The 26,405-nt window shown below is 40.9% G+C and overlaps 1 long non-coding RNA gene across 2 annotated transcripts in view; it reads right to left on the bottom strand.

Annotated features, from left to right (window-relative positions):
- Positions 1-815: 815 nt before the first annotated feature.
- Positions 816-26,405, bottom strand: part of LOC115652498 — an 89,664-nt gene continuing 64,074 nt past the window's right edge. For both annotated transcript variants that reach the window (XR_004000659.1, XR_004000658.1), the window contains one exon: positions 816-1,187. This is a non-coding gene — a long non-coding RNA (uncharacterized LOC115652498). The remainder of the gene's footprint in view (positions 1,188-26,405) is intronic.

Raw genomic sequence — 26,405 nt, forward strand, 5'->3', positions numbered from 1 at the left:
TGAAGTCCCTTCCAGCCCGACATTTCTATGACTATGACTCTATAAACAGTGACAAAGGGTTCTGTGGCACCTTATAGACTAATAGACGTATTGGATCATAAGCTTTCATGGGTGAATATGAAGTGCGTATTCACCCATGAAAGCTTATGCTCCAATACTTCTGTTAGTCTATAAGGTGCCACAGGACTCTTTGTCACTTTTTGCAGATCCAGACTAACACGACTACCTCTCTGATACTCTATAAAACTGTTATTTCTGAAATATGGTGGGATGACACACTGACCAATAAAATCCTATCATAATCTATACAGGATGGACAGATGAAGTCACAGAGCTGGGAGGGGGAATTACATCTGAAACTAGAGACATACAACACTCCAAATTCCAAGACAGAACAGTAACATTATGTCAACAGGCAAAAGGACTCAGTGCTCCTCCTGAACAGACTGTCAGCCTACAGTAGCGTTGGTACTCCCAGACATAAGCTGTCAGTAAATCCTCCCAATTTCTAGATGGTTTCTCAGCAGGGTAATATGCTCAGGGGAGAGCAGACAACAGCATACTGATCAATATGCTGAGAATTTCTCTTATTAAAGTAATCCATATTCATGATATCCCCACCTGTGAAGGAGGTGCAAACACAAAGTTTGAATTAGTTAACTTTATTTTTGATCCTGACACATTTACACAATGTTTGCAGTAGAGATCACAAGAGAACACGCAAAGGAAGAAGCAATTAGAAAACCAGTTTTCATACATTTAATTAAACATTACATTAACAGAAGGTCAAAATGTGAAACCCATGCTAACAAAAATCTTACTCATGGAGGTTCCAATTGAGCTATTTTAATTACATGATGAAGTGGCTAATTTAGTTTAATTCTGAATAACTTGGAAGCAGACCCATCTCCAAGATAACCTCCTTCCTACATGCTCTGCTCTCTTTCACACACCTCAAAGCTACGGACTCATTTTTGAATTCTTAGTTCCAAACCAAAATGGCTCCTAAATCTATTCATATGTTTCCAAGCTTAGACTTATACATCCCTAGAAGCAAAGATTAGTCAATTTTTTTATTAGTAGGTTGATTTTATAATGAGAAGGAGTCAGGAAGGTGATTCTGAAGGAGAGTGCTGTGCTGCTTTCGTCATTGCTCAGGAGCTTAAAACAACAAAATGCTGCGAATACTGAAACAGAAAATGGAAGAATTAACATGTTTGTTAAATGGTATTCCACAAACATCAAGATGGACTTCATACATGTAAATCATGCCCTATATATCAAGAGAGAACAATTGTCCATGCAATGACATTGGATATCTATTACAACAAGCTCATTCTCCTTCTTCAATTATTTTCACAACTCCACTCTGGTAGCTATGTAACACAAATTGGCCACTGAAACAAAGTAAACCTTTTACAGAGAATAAGGACCATGTATCCTAAATCTTCATGTAGGCTGTATTCCCAAAATTTCAGACTTAAGTGCCTAAAGCTAGGTACCTAAATTAAGTATTTAGGCTCCTGAATAAGTTGCCTGATTTTCAGAGTTTTTAAGCACACAGAATTTTCATAGTGACACGCCACTATCTTTCTATTTCTATATGACAGATAGACCAGAGTCATGAGGTTCAGGTCTTGATCTCAGGTTTCTTCAAGTTTCAGGAATGATTGGATTCATGATGCTTATTTAAACTCCTTATAAAGATAGATACAAGCTTCAAATACAAACATGCTGCAAGTTTGTGGAAAACTGGGATCTGGATCCATTTCCATTTTGAATTCCTCTCTTATTTGTCACAAGAACTGGTGAAGAAATGGCAGAATCTGTCTCTGGAAATTCATACATCAGACTGACTCAAGAAATTATCGTTTAGATGAATAACTAAAATATCTCACCTTTTCCCTGCCCGCAGCAATTAGAATCCTTAACTGATTTTCATCAAAAGGCAAAGTGAGGGTTATTAATGCATCTGTGTTACACTTCTTGTTCTTGTAATCAGATATCAGTTTGAGGAAAGGAACTTTCAACTTCCACCCTTTAAAAAAACGAAACAGGCACCCTATTGCATTGCACATTGCAATGTAAAGAACAGAAACCTTTGTAGAATGTGACATTCATTTGAAAAGATGGAAGGGGAAGAAAAATCAAGTTAATCAAATCAAGATGAAGATGGCTTTAGCTGCAGATGTGCTTACAACACCTAATTATGCTTCACACAGCAGTGTAGTGTATTAGCATTCAGGGCTCAAATCAGTACCACAACACCTGGGAGCGATAATGAACTCACCGGACTGAGAGTATGAAGACTCAGTTTGACCCTTTGTGTTTTGTTTCCAGAATTCTTGCTAATGAGACCAGCAGCACCAGTGTATCTACACCAGGGTGAATTAATTTAAACAAAAAATTACTTAAATCCCTGATTTTAATCATGATTTAAATCTGCAATCAGAAAACCTTGATTGAAATAATGAATTTTAATCTTGTTTTCATTTGTACTTTTTTGTTATTTTCCAAAACAAAGGTTGATACTCAGTGGTTGGTACACATTAAAACATGCTGATTTGCAACTAAATAGAGCCTTTACACTAAATTTGGTACTACTTTTTGCTAACCAAGAAGTTACACTATAACTCTACCCATTTATTTACCTTAACATACATTTGTTTAAATTCTTAATTTTTAAATTTTGATATTAGAAAATGGTGAGTGATGTATTTCTTATTTAATAGATAATGACCATTTCTGATTTGTGTCAAGTTCTATTTGAATGGAAACTGGAATTCAAATAGAAAGGTGCAAGAACAGCTTTTAATTTTTTTTTTGATTACTTAAATGTGCTGAGAAAAAAGTTGTCCAAACAGTTTCATTTAAAACTAACTGATTTATTAAACTAAGAAAGTATGATCTGTAGTTAGTGACTAAAAGTGATTCTTTCTAGTCACAATGTCCTTCAATATTTTAGATCTCATCCTCTCACACCTAGTTTTTATAGATAGATAGGAAGAGGAAAACAAGGTTTTCTGCTTTTTCAACTCCCCACTGAATGAACAAGTCATTGAACTGAACTAGTGGAGTAAACTGATATGAAGTATATATAATCCTTGCCCCTGCAGAAGAGGTTACGGCTGTCAAAAGCTGGGTTAGCAGTTCAGCACATTCTAGTTCCAGGTGCTTAGCCAGTGTCCTCTACCAGTTCAGTGGTTTAGCTTTCTTCGAAACTTCAGCAGCAAACATGTATTGCTTCATATTTTTTTATTTAGTGTAAATTATTTTACAGATGTTGTCATAATTTCAAATGTCATTTTAGATAGGCTTATTTTTAAAAAGAAAAATATATTTAATTTAAATAAAAATCCAATTTAAATTAAAATATATATATATATATTTTTAAATCATCAATTTTTATCCACTTTGTTCCATACTGTGCAATGTATATGCAACTTGTAGCTTCCATCTCTGCTATTCGCTGGCATCAGGACCTTTTCCTTGTATAACTATGAAATCAAGATGAATATTCAGACTCCGTGAATTTCACAAATACATCAGAGCACTAGGACTGCCACTTCTGCTTAATTCCAACCAAACTCGCCTTCCATTGATGCCCAGTGAACAGCAGCACAGGGTCAAAGGAGATCTATGATCCTGAAGGGGGTTCTCCTACAAGCACACAAATTCCATAGCCCAAGTGGCATGATAGCAGAGCAGCCGTCTGTTTTAAAACAGAGACATATAAAGAAGGCAGGAAGGTTATGAAATAGGCTTCCATTCAGAGCAGCAATGGAAACTGGTTGTAATTTTTCCATAATACTGCAGTTTTCTAAAAAGGAGACTATGCACAGAGTAACTGGGGTAGAGGCAATTGGTGATACTCTGACTTCACAAATAACTCTCTTGAAGTCAACGGGAGCTGCTTGGTGCTCAGGCACTTGAAAGTAAGGTTACTAATTAAGGTGCCAAAGGAGAGAGTTCATACCTTTCAGTAACTTGAGTTCTTCAGGGTGTTTTGTCCATATGTGTGCTCCCCATGGGATGTGCATGTGCCCACACACTCTTGACTGGAGATTTGAATTAGCAGTGTCCACAGATCTGCACCTGTGCACCAGTCAGCCTTGTGCCCCAAAGCCCCAGAGCACAGAAGGAGGAATGGACCCATGATCACTCCAGTTCCTTCTCCACTACAGAACTCCAAGCTCCACAGCACAGGGAAAGGAAGATGGGAAATTACTTACTTACTGAAAGATAAGTAAACTCCCCACCCTAGGAGGAAGGGCATCCATTGTGATTATTCATGTTGGTGGCAGGCAAGAGAATGGGACTCCCACACATATCTTCATGGGGTCTTTTCACTTCCTGAGGGAGTCTAGAACCTGTGGGGGTATGTAAACTTATTTGGCAAGGCTGTGCTTATATTTGGTATATACAATTCGGACCCAGCCTGAAGACATCAAAGATGTAGTTTCTCATGTGGCGTAATAAATGCTAAGGCCCACATAAGATCTGAAGGCAGGGCCTTACTGTTGTTTGAGACCTCATCTGTAGGCTAGTGACTAAATTGGATATGGTAGAGAACCTGTTCCCCAGCAGATAGGCTCTGGCAGTTTGGGCAGCCAGGGCAGTGACAATAAAATCTATTCTCTGAATCAGTGTGGACTTCCCTGGGTTGATAAGGAGGCTGAGAGACTGAAACAAGTTGTGGGCTCTGTGGAATGCTGATGGTACTTCAGGAGCAAAGTGTCCCTCAAGAAAGCCAAGAGTATAACATGGTTCAAAAAAGAAATAAATAAGTTCATGGAGAATAGATTCATCAATGGCTGTTAGCCAGGATGGGCTGGGATGCAAAACCATGCTCTGAAGTGTCCCTAGCCTCTGTTTGCCAGAAGCTGGGAATGAGCTACAGGGAATGGATCACTTGATGATTACCTGTTCTGTTCATTCCCTCTGAAGCATCTGGCACTGGCCGCTGTCGGAAGACAGGATAGTGGGCTAGATGGACCATTGATCTGACCAAGTATGGCTGTTCTTATGTAAGCCAGTCAGCTAGGTAGGGAAAGATTGCAATGACATCCTGATGTAGGTGAGCTATAACTACTGAGAGGACCTCTGTGAAAAACCCAAGGGGCCATGGTATTGATAACGCTCTGAGCCAATGACAAAGCACAGAATATGTCTATGTCTATTTATAGTGACATCAGAATACATGTCCTGAAGTTTGAGTACAGTAAACCAATCTGCCAGGTTTAGGGATGGGATTATGGTAGCAAGAGTCTCTATCCTGAAAGGCTGTGAAAGGCAGGGCTGGCTCTAGCCATTTCACCGCCCCAAGCACGGCGGCACGCCACGGGGGGGGCGCTCTGCTGCTCGCCGGTCCCGCGGCTCCGGTGGACCTCCCGCAGGCATCCCTGCAGAGGGTCCGCTGGTCCCACGGCTCCGGTGGACCTCCCGCAGGCGTGCCTGCGGAAGCTTCATCGGAGCCGTGGGACCAGCAGACCCTCCGCAGGCACACCTGTGGGAGGTCCACCGGAGCTGCCTGCCGCCCTCCCTGCAACCGGCAGAGCGCCCCCCGTGGCATGCCACCCCAAGCATGCGCTTGGCGTGCTGGGGCCTGGAGCCAGCCCTGGTGAAAGGACACAGGTGTTCAGATCACTGAGGTCTAGAATTGGTCTCCAACCACCGTTTCTTTAGGAAACCAGGAAATATTTGGAGTAAAAGCCTCTTCCCACAAATTCTGGAGGAACTGGCTGTATTGCTCCCAGACTGATGAGGGACTGAAATTCCTGTTTCAAGAGATTTTCCTAAGAGGGGTCCCTGAAGGGGAAAGTGGGAGGAATGAGGAAGAGTGGAAGTGGATGCAGTAACTTGTAGCCACAACCTCTGAAATCCACTTGTGCATGGTGATAAGTTCCCAAGAGGGTAGGAAATGTGTGAGGTGGAGGTTGGGTTTGCACATCACATTCAGAGAAGGGGATTGTTTGTTGCCCTTGACCAGGCCATCAGAATGGCTGTTTGGGACAGGCCTGAGTAGGGAGGTTGTTATTGAAGTTGTCCCTTTCCTATGAGGCCAGGATCTCCTTCAGGGAGTCTCTGTAGGTCTGGATTAGGCCTGGTGTTGTTGATGTTGGAATGGCCAGGGTCATCGCGCTGTCTGGGATTTACTGAAATGTTTCTTTTCCAGATATGTAGATTCCAACCTCAGGGTAGCCCTCGAATCCTTGAGGCAGTGAAGTGAGGGGTCAGTATCACAGCTGAACAGCTTTTGTCCTTTGAATGGGAGGTTTTCCACTGTGTTTTGTATCTCACAATAGCAGTGGCTAAAGAATGTGAAGCTGTCTCAGCAGCCTTGAAAGCAGCCTTTAAAGAAGTCATTGCTATCAGCTAGCCCTCAGAAACTGGGGCTGGGAATGGATCCCCCTTGTCCTGTGGCAAATCATTAATAAAATGAGTAAGCTTTGCATAGTTATTAAAATCATTTTCAGTAGTTTACTATTTGAAACTGACGGACAGTCAAAATATAACTCTTCCTGCCAAGGAGGTTTAGGCACTTGGCATCTTTGTCAAAAGGTGTGGATCTGGATCTCGTCTGGAAGTTTCTCTCATTAACCCCATCCACCACCTGGGATTTGGGAAAGGGGCAAGAGAAGAAATATTCCAGCCCCTTGACTGGTATATAGTAATTTCATTCACCCATTTGTTTACCTATTGTTTGCTAAAATAAAGATTTGGCTTGTCTCAGGCTTGCTGTTTTAAGTACCTTGTTTACTTATATGTAAACACACATGCCTTTGTTCTGCCTAATTGGGGCTACATGGGCTTGAACATGTACTACCAACATCATTTGGGGGAGTCCATACATTTACATATAATGTTGCTACATATATTTCACTATGATATTATTGACCAGCAAGTTATTAGTGTTCAAATGATACCTTACAAGGCATATTTTGTACAAAGATTACAGGGGTGTGCAGTGTGTGAATTTAGGGGTGCATTCAGTCACAGCAGAATGGCACTATAGGCGAAAGAAAGCAATTTCATCGAAGCTGGATCATTTCACAGAGATGTATCTGTTTCAATAAAAGTTTGCCAGGAATACAAGAGAGGGACTCGCTCATGCTCAATATCCTGCAGGTTAGGTACAGGCCCAGGAGATGGGAAAGCCAGATTCAAGCCTGTGCTCTGCCTGATTCACAGCTGAGTTTTATTCCATCCCAGATCACTCATAAGAACATAAGAACGGCTGTACCGGGTCAGAACAAAGGTCCATCTAGCCCAGTATCCTGTCTACTAACAGTGGCCAATGCTAGGTGCCCCAGAGGGAGTGAACCTAACAGTCAATGATCAAATGATCTCTCTTCTGCCATCCATCTCCATCCTCTGACAAACAGAGCCTAGGGACACCATTCCTTACCCCATCCTGGCTAATAGCTATTTATGGATTTAACCACCATGAATTTATCCAGTTCCCTTTTAAACACTGTTATAGTCCCAGCCTTCACAACCTTCTCAGGTAAGGAGTTCCACAAGTTGACTGTGTGCTGTGTGAAGAACTTCTTTTTATTTGTTTTAAACCTGCTGCCTATTAATTTCATTTGGTGACCCCTAGTTCTTGTATTATGGGAATAATAAATAACATTTCCTTATCCACTTTCTCCACATCACTCATGATTTTATATAACTCTAGCATATCCCCCTTAGTCTCCTCTTTTCCAAGCTGAAGAGTCCTAGCCTCTTTAATCTTTCCTCATATGGGACCCTCTCCAAACCCCTAATCATTTTAGTTGCCCTTTTCTGAACCTTTTCTAGTGCCAGTATATCTTTTTTGAGATGAGGAGACCACATCTCTAAACAGTACTCGAGATGTGTGCGTACCATGGCTTTATATAAGGGCACTAATAGATCCAAATCCTACAGAGCCGATACTTGACCCTGGGTCTCCCACATCCCATGCAAGTACTGTAACCACCCAGCAACAGCGTGACTCACACACACCATGAAAATCAATGTTCTGTAAGGGTTTGTGCTCATTCCAATGTGGAACAAAAACAAATTGTGAAACCTCAAAAGTTGCCAAGGAACAGAATTGTTGTCCTCCAGTCAGATCTATTAGCGAGTTCATGCACAGCACTGATATGTTAGAGAGGGAGCTTCAGCCACTACTCTGCCCTGTCACCTGCAGTACAAATAATACTTAGCCCCTATGTAGCACTTGACATTGATAATATCCATTCAGTGCTTTTACATAACTACTTCACCCAGAGTTAAGGACTATTAGTTCCATTTCACAAATCGGGAAAATGGAGGCAGAAAGCGGTGAAGTGAGGTATACAAAGTCACACGGGAAATATTTTGCATGTATATGTTGCAAGATAGTTTGCTTAAACACTAATCAAATCAGGAATTCTATTTTATTTTATGAGTTATTATAGACTAGTATCTTTTGTACTAGTCATCTTTATACAATCAGTCCAGGCATACTGGACTGCATGCTATGTATCAATAAGAAATTCACAAACATTCAGCCATGCCCTGAGACCTCATGAACATCTGACATGCCACATACTGGATTATGCTTTTAAATTAAAAGGAAAGAGAATCCACTAGTCTCTGACTATTTACATAAACTATTTAGATTGCTAGCCTTCACATGTTCTGTTGTTTTCTGTGTCAAGGTGAAGGTTATTTGAGCATTTGCTGATATTTTTTAAAGAAATCAGTCCTTTAGACTGCCATCTATCCAGATCCATTTCCACTTAACCTATGCATTTTATATTCTTTCTGGATTTCACTCCTACATATTTAAGATAGGGAATGGGGTCTGGTTAGTGTGTTATGTTGTTAGCAAGGTAGTGGGGAGATGGGACTGCTAGCGTCCATTCCCGAGTCTGCTACTGAATCCATTTTGTGATCAGGGACAAGTCATTTAATCTTCCTGTGCCTCCATTTACGAATGAGTATAATAATATTTAATTCAGTGTTGTAAAACTGTAATAATTGAAATGCTCTAAGATCTTTGAATGAAAGACTCTCTATGGGACTGAGCCAAAGCCCATTCAAGTCAGTGGGATCTTTCTATTGATTTCTGGATCAGGCCCTAAGTGCAAAGGGATATTTTATTATTAATGAAAGCAAATTATTTCATTGTTGGGGAGTCTACTCCAGCAAAAAAAAAAAAAAAAAAACCAACAAAAATAGAATAACTCACTCTATCCATTCCATTGCTGAAATGTGTTTGTGCAGGCAGGAGACCTAGCAAGATCATTTCACTTAGCTTTGGTGGCAGACGACCAGAGAAAATGTTGAATCTCTGGAAGAGGAAAACTTGGCAAAGCAGCTGTACAAGTCATAGGAAGAACTGCAGAATGACTCATTATTTATTAACAAATAAACAGCTATCAGTAGGATGTAGTGGTCTGGGATGGATTGATGTCTCACTAAGGAGTGGGAAACCTGCAAGACAACTAGAGTATTATGACTATCTTTAACTACACAATACAATTGGGCAATTTATTACAGCTACTAGTCACGGCAGTTCTAGTTTACATGGTCAATAATCAATTTGGAAGATTTTTCTTAAACATTCCTGCTCATTTTATTTTTAAAGAAATATCTAAACTGGGCAAAGTGGCTTTGAGAAACAAGCACCAAAACTATTTTCTGAAGAAAACTGACTTGACAATGCCAAGGGTTCAAAACTCAAGTCAGGGGCCCCCAAAATAATAAGATTGACTTAAAAATAATGATGTTTTTAAAAATAATATATTATATTTTAATCAGTGGGAGTTAGGCACCTATATTCTTTTCAGGATCTGGGCCAAACAGTGCTATATAAGAGCTGAGTATTATTATATATCTTATTAGGTAGCCCCCTGATGTAAGAGCTCACCCTAAAGGTCTCAGACATACTGAATATGATTCTGCTCCACTTTTAATAGCAGATCATTTAGCCCTTGAGTGGTCAGTTAAGAAAAGTTTCAGTGTAACTGGTTTTATTGGCATATTTGTGAGCACTATTGATAAGGAAGTTTTAAATTTTGCCACACCTCATCAGTTGTTTTTGTGAAATCAGGTTTGAATAGGATGTAGGTGCCAGTTCACAGTTCAGGGGAAAGACTAGTTCAGATAAAAGGTTCTGATTTTGGACCCTTCTCTGCTGAGAGACCATTTCTTCTGAAAAAAAACTTTCAACAATCATTCCCCTGAAGATGACTGAACCACTTCAAGACGGACTCTCAGCTGGTGTATGGTGCAGGCCCATTGTCCGGAAATTCTGTAGGGCCGGCTTCTGGCACCCTTATGCCAAGAGGGGCTTTACTCCATGAAGAGTCCCACTGATGTCCATAGGACTCCTGGCAGAGTAAGACACTGTTCAGCATGAGTAAGGCTGGCAGAACTGGGTCCTACAGTTCTCCTGCAGAGACTGTGCTTCCTTGATTCTGCCTTCAGGCATGGCCCTGAGCAAAAGCTGGTGCAGACGCTGCACCAACTCTGGAGTAGCCCTGTAAGGCACTGTGACTCAGAGACTCAACTGTGAGTCAGAATCCCTCCCCTACTTCCTCCTTGCTTCGAGGGGAGTTGGGATTAGTTATTTAGGCCCAGATCCACAGAGGTATTTAAGCTCCTAACTTTCACTGAAATCAATGGGCGTTAGGTGCCTAAATACCTTTCAGGGTCTGGACGTTACTGCTGATCTATGATAGCTACAAATTACTACCCCTAAACCCAGTGCTATGTCAGCTACCCGGTCTCTGGCCATCAAGTAGGGATGTGGGCAGGAGCCAATGCTCCAAATATTCCCTGTTCATTTGATCTGGGGCAGAAGCAAGCAGGTGAATAGGTTGTGGTATCCTGAATATGGCTGTAAGGGGTGGAGGGGAGTTCTTATTTCCTGCAGTCATGAATCTAAGTCAAAATCTAGCCCGCTCTTTGGGCCAGACAGAGCCCAATGTCATTGCTCAATAACAACAGTCATCACAAGACCACAGACTGCTGTCTAATTCCAGTGTGTCTGGTTTTGGTGGGATTGACTCTTTCATTTTTTTATTTCATCAGCTCAGTATTTCTCTGCATCTCCTCCGCATTTATTATGGTTGGTTATCTAAGTCTTTAGGCTGTCTTTTAAATCCATCCTTCCCAGAAAGGCTTCCTTTCATTCCATCTTTAAAATGATGAGACAAATTGGACTATGCTGGTGTAAATCAGGACAGAATTCGGCCCTGTGTCTCAGATTCCTCATTCTCAGCCAGCCATTTGTTCTGGAAACCCTCCTTGCAAGTCTCAGACCAGACCACTTCCCCTTCTGCTCCTGGCATTTGACCAGAACTCAGCCAAAGGGCAGAGTAATCAGGGACAGAATCTTTACCTGTGCCAGTTCTGGAGTACACTTTGCCAGAGGCAAATAGATGTATGTCCCCCACATGATAAAACTGCAATTAAATATTTTGTTGCCATTCAACTGCCACCATTTTTCCTATGTGTTAGAACCAGCTCTGGTTTTTAAACAGTTCCCAGGAGTTCCCATGGATCATATACTAGTCAGCAATTCCATCCATTGCTAGTTCAATTTTGATAAGTGGTTGCTACTTAAGACAAATTGTAACGAGCTCCTGTTGGCTCTGATTGTCTTGACCTGCTGGATCGGGTGGGCAGGTCCCTGCCACTAGAGAATATTCCTTTAAAAGAAAGAAAGAAAGAAAGGAAGAAAGAAAGAAAGAAAAATTAAATCTGTGTTGGAGGATTCCACCATGGGGATCCCCAGCATTCCTAGGGGCTAAAGTCAGCTGTTGAGTAAGAAGGCAAAGCTCTTACCAAAATGTGTGAGGCAAAGGGAGTTTAAAAAGTAGAAATGGGCAAAGGTAGAAGTTTATAAACAAAAATAGGTAAAGGCAAAGACTTTGGCGGGGGGAGGGATGTGGAAGTTAGCACTGTGTAGCGAATAAAATAGAACAGGGAAGTAGTATGTAAATAGATGGGAATGAAACTGGATTCTGGCCTCTCCAACCATGTCAACTCCTGCAACGTTCAGTGGCCCAGGCAGGATAGGGGGCAGTCCAGAGCAGTCGTCACATGTGCGCAGGTGGTCAGGTACCAGGCAGGTCACTCTGCATCAGAGGCAGTCCAGGTGCTGGTCAGAGTTTTCGCAGGGGTCAGTAGCCAGAAGATCCAATTCAAGGGACTGGGGCAGGACATTGGGGAAGTAAGGTCATACAAGGCAGCAAGGCAAGGTCAGGCAAAGCAGCAAAGCATGGCAGCAAGTAAAACAGCCAACAGGCAACTGTTTGTTGCTCAGATAGCTTCCTTTTCCTTTTGGGGCCTTTATATTGTCCAAGTACCAATGCTGCAATCAGGTGCCTGGGGTGTGGCTACAGTGGACCTGTAGGCCTTTAGCATAGGGCTATTGGTTGGAGGTGCTAATTCAATGTGCTACTCTGGTGCAGTGGCTATATCTTACTAAAGTCATACATCGAAGCACAGGTAATGCACTTCAAAAATGAGAAAAATAATCAATGCAGGTTATTCCAGTACAGGACAAAAACTTCCACACAACTAAGTTTGATCCAATTATATACATGTAGCAGCAACAATGATATAAATCAAATTCTGTCAGAATGCTAAATAGTGAAAACAAACATGCAGTTTCAATGTGTAATGAAACAACTATCATATTTACCTATGTCCTCTCATTTTGTATTCTTTTCACAAGTGACACATACAATTCATTCTATCTCAGGAGGATGTGAAAATATAGTTTTCCTAAATTCTCACCTCTCAACAATATTTTTGCATACATGCACACTCTATAGTCCATATCTGCTCTGAGTTATGCCCATGCAATGTCACTAAAGTCAGTGGGGCTGTGCAGTGCACCTGAAGACAGAATTTGGCTCCATTTTTGTGTGCCTAAAGTTTGCAATGAGGAAAAAGTTATACAGCAAGAGAGAGAATCCATAATGAGGAAGAGGGGAGTAGACAGTTTATTTCTGTTGCTGATGGCTACAGCACTCTGACAGTAGAGTGGAGTAGCACTAGGGTCTACAAAAAAGTCTTGGTTACAATAGGTGGTTATTCATTTAGTAGTAACAGTAGCAACAGTAGCTGCAGCAATGTGCTGCCAGGTAATAAATCCAAAATCAGATCAAATAGTTTCTCCCTCTGGGTTCAGACAACAATTTTTTAGAGTCAGTTTGCCCTTGCTCCAGTCTGGAGCACTGGGTGAGGGGAGGTGTGTCCATTGGTGCATGTGTATGTGTATGCGGTCTCACGGAGGTGGGCTGCCTGTGCAGGATGGAGCATAATGTGCTCTCCCAGCAAACTGAGGCCAGACACAAACATGGCCAGACAGCGTGGGGCTCAACTCAAACTGGGCGGGGCCTTGGAGTGCTGTAGCACACATACTAGCCAGTGGTCCTCTCCCTGAAGCACGAATGTCTGTATTCTACATGGGTCCTGTGTGGTTGGACTGGGGATGGAAGCGGCTCTGTACACCCTCATAAGAACATAAGAACGGCCATGCTGGGTTGGACCAATGGTCCATCTAGCCCAGTATCCTATCTTCCAACAGTGGTCAGTGCCAGATCCTTCAGAGGGAAGGAACAGAACAGGGTAATTATTTCATGATCCATCCCCTGTCTTTCAATCCCAGCTTCTGGCAAGCAGAGGTTTATGGATACTCAGAGCATGGGGTTTCATCCCTAATCAGCTTAGCTAATAGCCATTGATGAACCTATCCTCCATGAACTTATCTAATTCTTTTCTGCACCCAGGTATACTTTTGGACTTCACAAGACACTTTGGCAATGAGTTCCACAGGTTGACCGTGTGTTGTATGATTAATTACTTCCTTATGTTTGTTTTACACCTTCTGCCTATTAATTTCATTGGGCTACCCCTGATTCTTGTGTTATGTGAAAGAGATAAACGACACTTCTCTCTTCTCTTTCTCCACACCATTCATGATTGTATAGATCTCTATCACATTCCCCCCCCCATCTCTTAGTTATCTCTTTTCTCAGCTGAACAGTCCCAGTCTTTTTAATCTCTCCTCAGATGGAAGCTGTTCCGTGCCCTTAATCATTTTTGTTGCTCTTCTCTGTACCAGTTCCAATTCTAATACATCTTTTTTGAGATGGGGTGACCAGAACTGCATGTTGTATTCAAGGTGTGGATGTACCATGGATTTATATAGTGGCATTGTGATATTTTCTGTCTTCTCATCTGTCCCTTTGAATGGTTCTTCTCCTCTTTTCTGCATTCCCTTCAGTGCACCCAAAGAGGATAAGCCACTTACACATTTACCAAGGAGAACTCCCTCTTCCATTTCCTCCTGTCCCTATAGATTGTTAACTAATTTGTTTCTTTAAATATTTTAAGTGGGAGAAGCACATTTCCTCCCCAAAATGTGAAATCTGGTTGCTCTTGCTTGTGTATCATACTCTTACCACATAAGTACTGGTTTTATGACTGCTTGGAGATTTTGGGGAATGGAAGTTCATTATTAAAAACACAGGAGTGACAGTGTGTTTCTTTGGGTTTCCTTTTTTCTTCCTTTGGTTCTATTTTTAAAGTTTGGGAATGGATTCAAGCAGGATGACAAAATCAGCTGCCTTTGGCTATATTTATAGGATGAAGTAAGTGTTATTTTATTTGAATTACCTACTGGTTTATTTTTGTATTTGTTGTAGGCTTTTTTTACTTTGGTAGCAGCAGTTAAGATGATACAAGCACTGTGGCCAACAATTAGCATGTTAGCTCTGAGATGAAACCAGAAGCAGTGGTATAATTTTGGATTATGCATATAAGAAAAGCAGAACTGTTCCCAGTTTTGGTTGGCACAGAATTTGCAAATAATCGCATGTTTATGATACACTGTGGTCTAGTCAACTGAACACAGACCTGAGAGCCAGAAACTCTTGAATTTTAAGTCTAGTTGACTTGCTATGTGATTATGGGTGGATCACTTAAGCACTCTGTCTTAGGTCTCTGGATCTGTTAAATGGGGCTGATTATAACTAAACATACACAGGGGTATTGTGAAGATTGATTAATGAGTTAATGTTTATGTAGCACTTAGATTATGTAAAGTATGATGATGAGACCTTTCCCATGTACCGTAGACACACCAGGCCTGGTTCTGTTTTTCTTTGACACCCAGAACTCCCACTAACTTTCATGTGAGTTTCAGGTACAGGGAAAATCATTTTTTGCTGCTACTGTGCCAGCAATGTCATACCTGAAAGTCTGGCGGTATTTCTTTATACACCTCTATCAACCCCAAACCTCCCCAGATCTCCTTATTCACTACGTACTAAAGCAAAACTGCCAGTGACTGAGCTGGGCCGATAGCTCAGCTATTCAATCAGATTTGCTGCCACCTAAAGGGGTCCATCATTTTTAATGTGTTGTAATCTACAACCTTTATGCACATTTGCAGACAATGGTTGACTTTTTATGCCAAAAAGGTGTTTTAAGCAAATAAAATATTGTAGGTTAGTAGTCTATAATTTGACTCCACTGAACAATTGCAGTCTAACATGTTGCTTAGATTAACATAGTCTTCAAAACACAGTTTGATTTACTTTTAAATATTTTAAAGTTGCTGTCAATCTGTCTGTGTTAGCTATTTCTAGAGTGCCCATCACCATAGTATCAAAGCACTGGATAATTTACTCCTTCCTACCGATAAAAGAATGTGTCAGAAGACTAACCAAAAGGCATTAGGCCAGCTTGAGCTCTGGTGAAGCTCCATGAAACTCCGCTAAAGTCAATGGAGTTTCATGGGCTAACAATAGGGTGGAATTTGGTCTGTCGTGTCAGATCTATTGCCAGCATGAGAAGATCAATAGTGATATCTTTAGAATGGACTAGCCTTTTGGGCTGCTTGACAATCTATCAATTAAAACTAAAAAAAATGCATTCTAATCCTGTTGCAGGAAAGTCGAAATGTGAGATGAAGTTTGATACCAGCTCCTTTTATCACTCTAGACAGGAAATTTTTTTATTCTTTTCACCAGCTGTTTTGTATCTGCTTGCCATTACTTTATTTGTAAGAGTTTACTGACTCTTACAAAATGGCCAAGAGAAAGATCGCATAATGGCAGCCCATATACTATTCTCTAAACACACAATAACCATATTGCTAAGGATGGGAAAGCAGAACAACAACAATAAACTATTAGTTTTTAAAACTATGTTATAACTGTTTCAAAGACACTGTTTTTATCATTATTTGGAGCACAAATTTTAAAAAGAGGGAACTATTTAAAGTCAACTACACAAAGGTAAGTTTCAGTTTAGAAAAGTATAAATGTGACTACAGACTATTCTTTGGTTTTCTGTCTACTGAATCTAAAAAATATTTTAATTGAATCTTGAAGAACTTTTTGAAGTTCAATAAATGCTTTAGAAATCAGTTGAGAGTCCACAAATGTTAATAGTATTTATCTCATTTCAATAAAAATGGTCTCATTAACACGCCAGCTGCTAAAATGTGTGATACCAACAGCGTCCTTCTGCCAGCCTGCAGGAAAGCATTCCTACTCACTACCCAGTTTTGTTTTAAAAGAAATCCTTTAAAAATATATATCTATTAACAGAAGCCCATGGCAAAATCAATCAGACTTGCAAAATTCTACTTAACCAGGGTGGATATGTTTTTGTTTCATTTTTGAAAGATAACTAAATTATCACTCACTTTTTCATCATCATCAATCAGCATGGAAGAGAGCAGGTCAGAGGATTTTGTCTTTATAAGTTTGGGAGACTAAAACAAATAAAGCTTTTGCTTAACTCTTGAATTGTCAAGTCTTAATCACAGGGCCGGCTCCAGGCACCAGCTGAGCAAGCTCATGCTTGGGGTGCCAGATTCTATGGGGCGGCTTCCGCCCAAACCTAGGCGGCACAGATGCTTTTTTTTTTCTTTTTTTTTTCTCCTTTTTTTTGGCTTTGTTGGCTGTTCCGGTTGCCCTGTAGGGTTTTTTGTTTTGTTTTTCCCCTGCTTTGCCAGCCACGCCATTGTTTCTCCCCCTGCAACCCCCCGCTTTGCTGCTTCAGCCGTGCCATGTTCCCCTCCTTTGCCGCTCCAGCCATGCAGTTTTTGTGTTGTTCCCCCCCACTTTGCCGCTCCAGCCACGCCATGCCCCCCCCCACTTTGCTACTCCAGCCGTGCCATTTCTTCCCCTCCCCGCTTTGCTGGTCTGGTGGCCTCGCCCCCCTCCTTTTTTTTTTTTTTGCTTGGGGCAGCAAAACAGCCAGAGCCAGCCCTGCTTAATCAGCACCCACAGCTCCCATTGATTTCAGTGGGAATTGCAAATGCTCAGCACCTCTGAAAATCAGGCTTCTGTCTAAATTTTGATTTAGATGCCTAACTTTAGGCATCAAAGTTTGAGAGTCAGATCTTCAGGTGGTATAAACCAACAAATCTCCATTGGCTTCGAAAGAACTGTGCTAAGTTACAGTGGCTGGGGATCTGGCCCTGAAAAGGCTGGCTATAATACCAATGCATCTCACAGGGATGTCATGAGTCCTATTAATTAATATCTGCAATGCATTCTGAGATCCTCGGATTAAAGAAATTATATACTGTAACTTTTAGGGGAAAGGCCTGTTCCTATTTTTGTGCTGCCAGAAACAGAGAATCATTAATATACACCAAACTCAATGTACAGCTTTTCTCTGCTATTTCCAGTCTTAAGCAAAAAGCCATGTCTTATGTGGCACAATGGACCTACATTATGTGGCAGGGATCCCATGCAAAGCAATGGTGCGTCGTACTTGTTTATTTAATAGTAATAATTCATGCAGTACCAGATTCTCCTAACCATGTTCATTTTGAGTATTAACTTAAGTACTTTTCAGAATAAGGTACTGATCCAGGTAAACAAAGGTGGTTGGACCTGGCTCATAACAATAAGTGGCAACACAAACTACTTTTGTTACCTCTAGTGGAAGGCTGAATTGAAAGTGCCACCTCCCTTTTGTATATAACTTCAGTTCAGATAAATTGGGAGGCTCTTACACAGGCCTCTGTCCCTCACTAGTCACTGGATCTCTCTCCTCCTTGCTGCTTACATTTGTGGCCATGTGTTCAGCTGGCAGTATACCTGCTTACAAGCTGTTCAGGCGGTTAGGCTTGGCTGTATGTGCCAAGCAATGATAGTTTTACATGAGCAGCCTATATAATGATGCACGTGCCAGCCTTTCTGCAAATCCCGTATGCCCTCTTTGCTGCAGAGTGGTGGCACCACAGAACTAGCTCAGTCACAAATGTCCCATGACACAGGTTCTGACTCAGAAGAGAAGTCAGTTTCCACAAAGGCACATTGTTTGTTACTGCTGTACAGTGCAGTGGTATTTCGCAGGCAATAATCAGACCACGTAGGAGCCAGCATCTGGAGCTGCTGAGACTTGGCAAGTGTTTGTTCCATTTGAGTAATACTTCAGTTGTACAGGGAATCAAGGATGGACTTAAGTTCACTGAACACTTAATAGCTGGCTTCCTGTATCCATTCAGTTCTGGAAAGAAGTAGAGCCACTGGACTGGATGCGACCATAAAAGTCAGATCCTAGTAATGGGAGTTGGCAGGATTGTGATACACACAAATGAAATGCAAGCAAGGTAATCAGCTGCCAGGGGTAGTGACGCTCAGCCTCTCTAAACTGGCCTCCCTGTCTTGTGCTTAGTTCAAGAAGTCCATTGTAGTGTTCATCACTGATATGGAATCACTTCAATTGATAGACAAGAAGAGTTTATGACATCTACTCTGCATTCACTCTTAGGTCCCTAAAGGTGAGAGGTTAAACATCACAGCTGAGTATTTATGCACTCCTGAAATGGTTTAGTGTGCCCATATTATCCAGCCTAGTTTATTCACTGTCTCATTTTCAGATCTCATACAGTAACATTTAAAATATAATATTCTGAAGTGGGGGAGAGGGGCGGTTTGTGACTTGTATTACTCCTCTAGGGACTGGGATGTTAGGAACATACTGGACAGAGCCAAGAGCATCTCATATTGCTTCAGCTACTCTCAGATCTTCCAGAATGAGAAAAGTTGGAGAGCACCAGGCAGAAGTTATGTTGGGCAAGTACCATTTTGATGCTGTCAGGTGGAGGGGAGGGTAACAGAGCCAGTGCTCTGAGCTGTCACTGAAGTTTGGGCCATCAGTGAATCACATGGAAAAAATTAGGGGGACCTTGCATGAAAATGCAAGAGTCCTGAAACTGCAATGAAAGAGACATCAGTAGATTAGGGAAAAAATTGGGGGTGACATGACTCCTGATTCCTCCAAATGACTGCTCCTATGGGTTAGGCAGTAGGGTTCTAACATTGTACCGGGAGAACTTACTGACCTGGTGCAGTTGCAACACCTACATTACCTGTTTACACTAATACTGCATCAAACGGAACTAGTGAAGGTGGAGGCTTGCTCAGAACTTGGACAATCCTGCCCGTACTGGGAACACATGTAAAATGTTCTCAGTGTGTGTACAAAATTAATTTCATGTATGATCTAGGTGTTCAAACCAATGGTGTCAATACCAAAGTTCTCTAGTGTACCTGGAATGATGGCTACTTCTCATTTCATTTACATAAAGGTAATGGAAAGTTAACCACAAGAAATGATTGTCCTGATTCTCCTCTCGCACCAGTTTTACTCCATGGATGTTACTCCAGTTTTGCCTCTGTAAGTGAGAGGCAAATCACACCCATTAGCTGTAACTTAGAGGGTACAGAAGCCCAGAGCTTGGCTGAAGCCCATGAAAGTTTCTAGAGAAAAAAACAACAAAAAAAATCCTGGACTCTTTTTTCCCCCTACCATGGGCACTTAAGAGATGTTTATCTTTCTGTTTTATTCTCAAACTTCACTTCTCTGAAGTGATAGCTGCCAGAGGTGTCTGAATTTCTGGCACATTTGCACAGAGAGCTGTGATTACTGAATCATTATCATCTAGCTTGAGGCCTGATATAGTTCAGTATGTCAGAATACAGCTTCACTTTCCTCACCTCCCCCAGCCCCATTTGTTAATTATTAGTTGTCTGAAAAAGGGAGAGAGTTGAAAGGGAAATATTTAGTAATGAGAGAGCACGGCTGAAGTTATTACATTCTCCTGCAATAAAGAATCATTCTCCAGAGCTCGGTAGTCCTTAGTCAAACAAACACTGTGTGCAAGGCACTAAGGCATGGACAGAAGAGTTCCTAGCCCTCTGCATCCCATTTCACCAACCTTCCCTGATAATATTTTGGGAGGGGCACTGATGGGTTCTGAGGGAAGCTGTGTCTGGCCCTTCCTGGGTTCAGGAATAGCCACCATAGGTGGGATTTTTAAATGTAATCAGAGTTGGCCTAATTCTGCTCCCCTTGGTAAAATTTCCATTGGCTGCAAGGGGAGCGGAGTGAGGCCAATGGTGAGCGCTTTTGGAATTCCCACCCTATGAAGCAAGAATCTTTTGGGTGGGGATAGAAGCAAAGTTAATGTGGGGAGAGGGGAATCCTCAGAGATCTGAGGAGGGCTCTAAGGGCTCCTCTCCCTGCAGTGAAGGGAAAGAGATGAGTAGATAGATGATAGGACAAACTATTTAGAGAGAAAGCCGCTGGCATTTCCTGGTTAGGTAAAATACACCTTCTATTTCAAGGCTGATAAAGAGGAATCCACTTTCTCCACAAAACAATAATCTCCCTTCCTTCCTTTGGCTGAGCTGTAGCCAACTAGACCCTCCAATTATGTCATGTGTCCTTTAGACAGGGTAAAGGACAAAATAAAAAGAAAAGAAAAACAAAGAGACGGTTTCATTTCTGCCTTATGGAAGGCTAGAAAAGATAGAATAATGCAGTGACATAGGCCATGTCTACACTACACAGTTTGGTCGACACAAGTTACGTTGGCAAAGCATCATCAAAGTCTGTGTATCGTTCAGGAGCATGCACACTTAACTGGTTGCACTGGTACTGCATATACTCCCCAGGGGTTCATGGTGTAATATTCATGTGCAGAGCGGTGCACTCAGATAGATATTAAAGTGTGTCCTCCGCCACCATTTGGCGCAATGCCTTTTGGGACATTTTTGCAGTGTTTTATATGTTATGCACATATATAAATATGGTTGGGTCTTTGCCTCATATGCATCTTGTAACATTTGCTGTGAACTAATAATGGAAACTTGATTGTGTGCAAAACAGCAGTTGACAAAAGTAAATTGCAAACCAACATAAACAAGGTTAAAAAACCCCTTTTGCTAACAAACCCAAGAGAAAATGGAAGTAAACTACAAACATTTATGTCTATGTTTGTTGTTCAATGCCATCTGTTGTGATTACATACAAACTATCCTGTGGTTTTCACAGGACGGTTTATGTGCAGCTATGGTTCTCTTTGTTGTCCCCTAATTTGGAGTGGTAGTGGTAAGTATGTACACTGCGGTGCCAGAAGGAATGTTTGGGAGAGTGGGGAGCATAGAATTCTCCAAGGGCTGCAAAAGCAGCTGAGTAGAGCCCTGCAAATCTGCAGATATCCTCGGACCACGTTTGCAGATTGCAGATTGGATGCGGATGCAAATTTTGTATCTGTGCAGGGCTCTACTGCTGAGTGCAGGATTTGGGGGACTGATGGTCAACCTCGCTCTGCAACCTATGTGTTTGTTGCCCAAGCAACCCTATTACATTCTGATGCATTTCCCAATCACCTTTTGGTCCTTTGGCCTGTCCTGCAGCAAGCACGCTCTCTGTTCTTGGTCTTTCTCCTTGTTCATGTTCTGAAGGGCCCCAAATTCTAGCTAAAATTAAACTTGTGTAACTCCACTGAAGTTGCTTCAGTGAAAAAAATCCCCGTCTCAGTTACACTAACTTCCACAGAGGCCAGGATTGCACCCAAACTCTTTACCATCTGATACAAGTCAGTGGACATTGGGACACGAGATAGTCTAGTTCATATTGCCAGTGGACATATGTCCACATAATGGTTGGCACTAACTGACAGTCTTATTGACAGACTCAGCAAACGTTAAAGACTGAATAGGCCTGGAGAATGACCTCCTTTCTCCTACTGGTCTCTACAACTGACACGGGAACATCATGATGAAGTTTACACTGCTGCTATTCCTGTTCCACTGATAGATGGAGGATTCCAGTCCCCAAGGATACCTTTCACCAACCCTACCAATATTTTGCTTGATAGTTATCTATTAAACTATCTGTTCACAGTATTGTACATAAAGGCCTGTCCATAACTGAAGCCTATTAAACTTTCTCAATAAAACATGTCTCAGAAAGTATAATTATGAAAGCTTTTGTCTCTTCAAAACTGCTCTGAAAGTGCATATAATAGGTTAATGCTCTCCAGGTGTACAAATTAGCAGCCTTTTGTTTATAATATACTATCACGGTCTCCATACTCAGGCAGACACGTTTCCTTTTGAACTAACAGCAGAACTGTCATGTATCACTGAATTTCACTCTGTTTCTTCACAGGGTTAAGATTTTTGTGCCTTTTTTTTTTTCAGGTCAAACATATTTCGCCGGAAAGGTCGGAGTGTGGCAGTAGAGCTATAATCTGGGCCTTCCTAAAGGGAGGAAGTAACACACAGCCCTTTTGAAGTGCTCATAAGAAGAGAAAACTACAATTAGGTTTTGCAGTTTCGCTGATTAATTTGCATTTTAAATTACTTTTCAGTATAATTATGTTTCATCCTTCTTTTCACTCTGACTTCTGTAACTCTGTTTTGAAAGCTGGTTATAAATACTGTACAGGAGCACATTTGTTATTAAAACGATATCAACATGACTTTGTTCGCAAATATTCCTTTGAGATTACTCATAGAAAAAAGTGGGCTGATGAGGAGATGAAGAGAAGGATGCAAGACGGTTTCATAGGAGTTTTATCTTTTAGATGGAAAGGTGCATTCTGGCTTATCAGCCCCCAGTTTTGCTTAAGAAATGCAGGAATTCCACCACTCTACTTGTTCTGTGGACATATCTTGCTCTAAACCAGCAGCAGTTTTAGGCTCAGATCCTATTTTCTCTGAAGTCAATGGGAGTGTTTCCACTGACTTTAATGTGTGCCACTGGGTCAAGTCTTTACTGCATGTATAGTGGAGGCATTCACATGGGGAACTGTTGACTAATATATGCTGGTTATATATATGCACGAGCTATCCCATGACCCATTTCATTCATAGAAGTAAGTTTTGGCTTAGACTAAATAGGGGTGCTGTGAAGATTAGGAGTGCTTTACCATACAAACAGAAAGGGAGTTACTCTCACAGGCCTGTACTGATATGTTCCATGGAAGAGTACAAGACATACAATTGTTTTACCCTGACCCAGACCTAGGAGGACCTTTCACGTTCTTGGTACCTGGAAAGGCTGTGTTCAGAACAAAGAGATAAGAGGTACACCATGGTACCAGAAAAACAAGGTAGAAAGCTTATTGGTTAAATCTACTTTCAGATGACATGCACAGTACCTTTTACTTGTAAAAAGGTAGGATATAAAAAGATGGCTTTGGGGTGCAATTTTGGTAGCATGCCTTCTGTTAAGATGAATGTAACAACGCTGCATGAGATGGCTTCCCAGAGATGAGTACTGTATTGAACCTTTTTCTTGTACTGTATTATTATTGGCTTATAACAATAAACCTGACAAATATTAGTTATTTGGTCTCTTGAATATATTTCATAAACTAATGTATGGTCAAACAACTGACTACTGAATTTATCAGCAGAACTCACCCCTGCTGCCCACACAGAGCAATGCCCCACATATCTCTCTCCCCACGAGCAGGGGAATAGCTAAGAGATGCACCTCTGCACAGACACACTAGCCAAATCCCTATGTAGAGAAGAGTGCAGTAGATATGGACACACTTGCAACCCATGGCCTGCAGTAGCTGCTGCATTGGTGCTCTGTAGGTAGATTCACTCCATCCTCATCTATACCTGTGGAGAATCCCTGAGCATGGCCCATTTATAACGGGTTTTGCACAGGGGTCCAGAATTAGGCTCCAAGGACTAATTTTCTCTCTACTCCATTAAGTTAAGGTATCTTGACAGCTTTCCTAGATAGATTAACCCACTGCCTGATTTACTTCACTGAAAGGATTATTTCCCTCTTATTCCTGGGGCTACAATATTTGTAATACAAATAACAAAATGATCAAAAATGTAATGTGACTTCATTTTTCATTTCCCTAAAATGGCCGCTGCACACTCAGAGAATAATCAACATTCTATTTTAAACCAGAAATGTTTGTTCAGCGAGCAGTTTAGGCCCTGGTTTTCAGAAGTGCTGAGCACCCACAGCTCCAACTGAAGATAATGGGAGCAGCTGGTGCTCTGCAAATCAGTCCCTAAATGTCTCAATAAAGCACAAAGCACACCTGGAGCTCTCTAGTCTATTCTGAACAGGAGAGGAAAATCTAGCCACATTTCATAGAAGGGGGCAAAATGTACTTTGCTTTATAATAAAAAATGTATCTGCAGTTGTCAAGCACTTGAATGGAGATCTGAAGGTTAGATGCATATGAATTATACTTAATTGTGTCAAACATTATTTGAATACAAAATGTGGTTTCATTATTGCTTTACTCCTTTTTCATTTATTTATTGATAGAATGTTGCTCTACAATCTAAAGAATCATAAGCCCGTAATAGGCTAATTTGTGTAATTGCAAAATTTGAGTCAAGAAAATGATGGAGACTTTGTATTTGAATGTCACCACTGAGCTGCAGTGTTAATTTTCTCTTTTAATATGTTCATCTGGATGCTAATGTCAGCTGATTGTGGTAGTGTATAAAAGTAAATGCACACAGCTCTAAGTAAAGGGCATCCATTTACATCACATCAGGATCTTGGTCTGTATTGGAATGTACTGGGTCTTGATTGAACTTATGCTGGTGTCAATCAAAAGTAACTTCATAAGGCCAAGATCTCAGCTGGTGTAAACTGCTATTGCTCCACTGAAGACAATGGAACAGTTGAGGATCTGGCCCATAGGAGTTATTGCAGTATAAAACTGGCATTAGTAAGAACCAGACACAGAGTCCACATCAAAAGCTTAAGTGTCCCAAAGTTAAAAACAATTAAAAATTATGGAAGGACAGAATGAAATACAATACAATAACACCTCATTTCATTTACAGTATTAGCAGTTTGAGGCTTCTAACAAAATCCTTCAGATTTTATTAGCTGATGATCTAACCCACATAGCTACTCTTCCATAGATAAAATCCAATAGAATAGTGGAGTTTCAGATGGACAAGATCTTATCTGATAGAGAAGATTTTATGTGCACTGGGCCCCTGTCACTCAAGTTTTACTGCACATCATAGAATCTGTCAGCTATAATGTGAATAATGGCTAAAAATTACCCTAAAAACAAAGTTTTTCTTTTAAAATTATCTCACATCAGATATACTCAAGATCCACTTCTGCCAATTTTGATGAAGAAAGACAATATAAAAAAAAAAACAGTTCCCTCATGAAAAACAAGGACAAATTGAAGCCAGAGTTCAATTTCAAATACTTCCTATTAAAAGTTTATGAAGAGAAACAAAACAAAACCTACACAGAAAATTCAATGGGCACAACTAGCCCTGTGTGAAATTTCCAATTGACTATCTCCTTTTACAGAAAACAGGAATTTATGCCTCATTTTAGAATGCAATCCTGATTATGGAGTCACTGTCCAGTACTCATATAATAACTACTACTACTAACAATAATAATAATATATGATGGAAAGAAGAAAACGAACCTCACAGTGCTTTTTTTAAGGTTGCCAGTTCAGACACTAATTGTTCGAGCATCTAAAAAGCTTTTTGAGCCAGACAATTAACTGTGAAGTCATTTCAAAAGAGCTATTCACCAGCAAACTAAAACAGAAGAAAGATGACAAAAATGCAGAAAGAGAGAATTTAAAATTCTAAACAGAACGCAGCTGCCAACTGACCTTTGTAAAAGCTATGCCATTCAGACCAAGTTGATATGTCATAACCAATGCTAAGGGTCACCCCTCTAGGAGGAACAGAAGACTTCTAAACACTTTCAAGGAGTACACTGGTTCTCACTTTCCTGAAGACACTCAGAATGCTACTGACAGTTACTGATAGTAAAAAACATCAGGCACCGCAGACTCCAGGTGATTGAATCACCTCAGCACTTGAACAGGCCACTGCAGAAGGAATTGCTTTGAGGACAAGAAGTGATCAGGCATGTGATCAGAAAATCATTGAGATCCAAAGGGAAAAGTTACTGACAGATGTCAAATAATATCCTGTCATCTGTCAGTGATCTTCAGATTACCTACACTAACCTCCAAAGTAGAGATGTTTTGTTTGTATTTGCTTGTGGTGATGGTTGTTTTTAGTTAGAATTTTGGTTCATTACAATTATTTTGTAAAAGGCAAAAATGTAAC

This window comes from Gopherus evgoodei, chromosome 5 (assembly GCF_007399415.2).
Source record: "Gopherus evgoodei ecotype Sinaloan lineage chromosome 5, rGopEvg1_v1.p, whole genome shotgun sequence".
Classification (NCBI taxonomy): domain Eukaryota; kingdom Metazoa; phylum Chordata; order Testudines; family Testudinidae; genus Gopherus; species Gopherus evgoodei.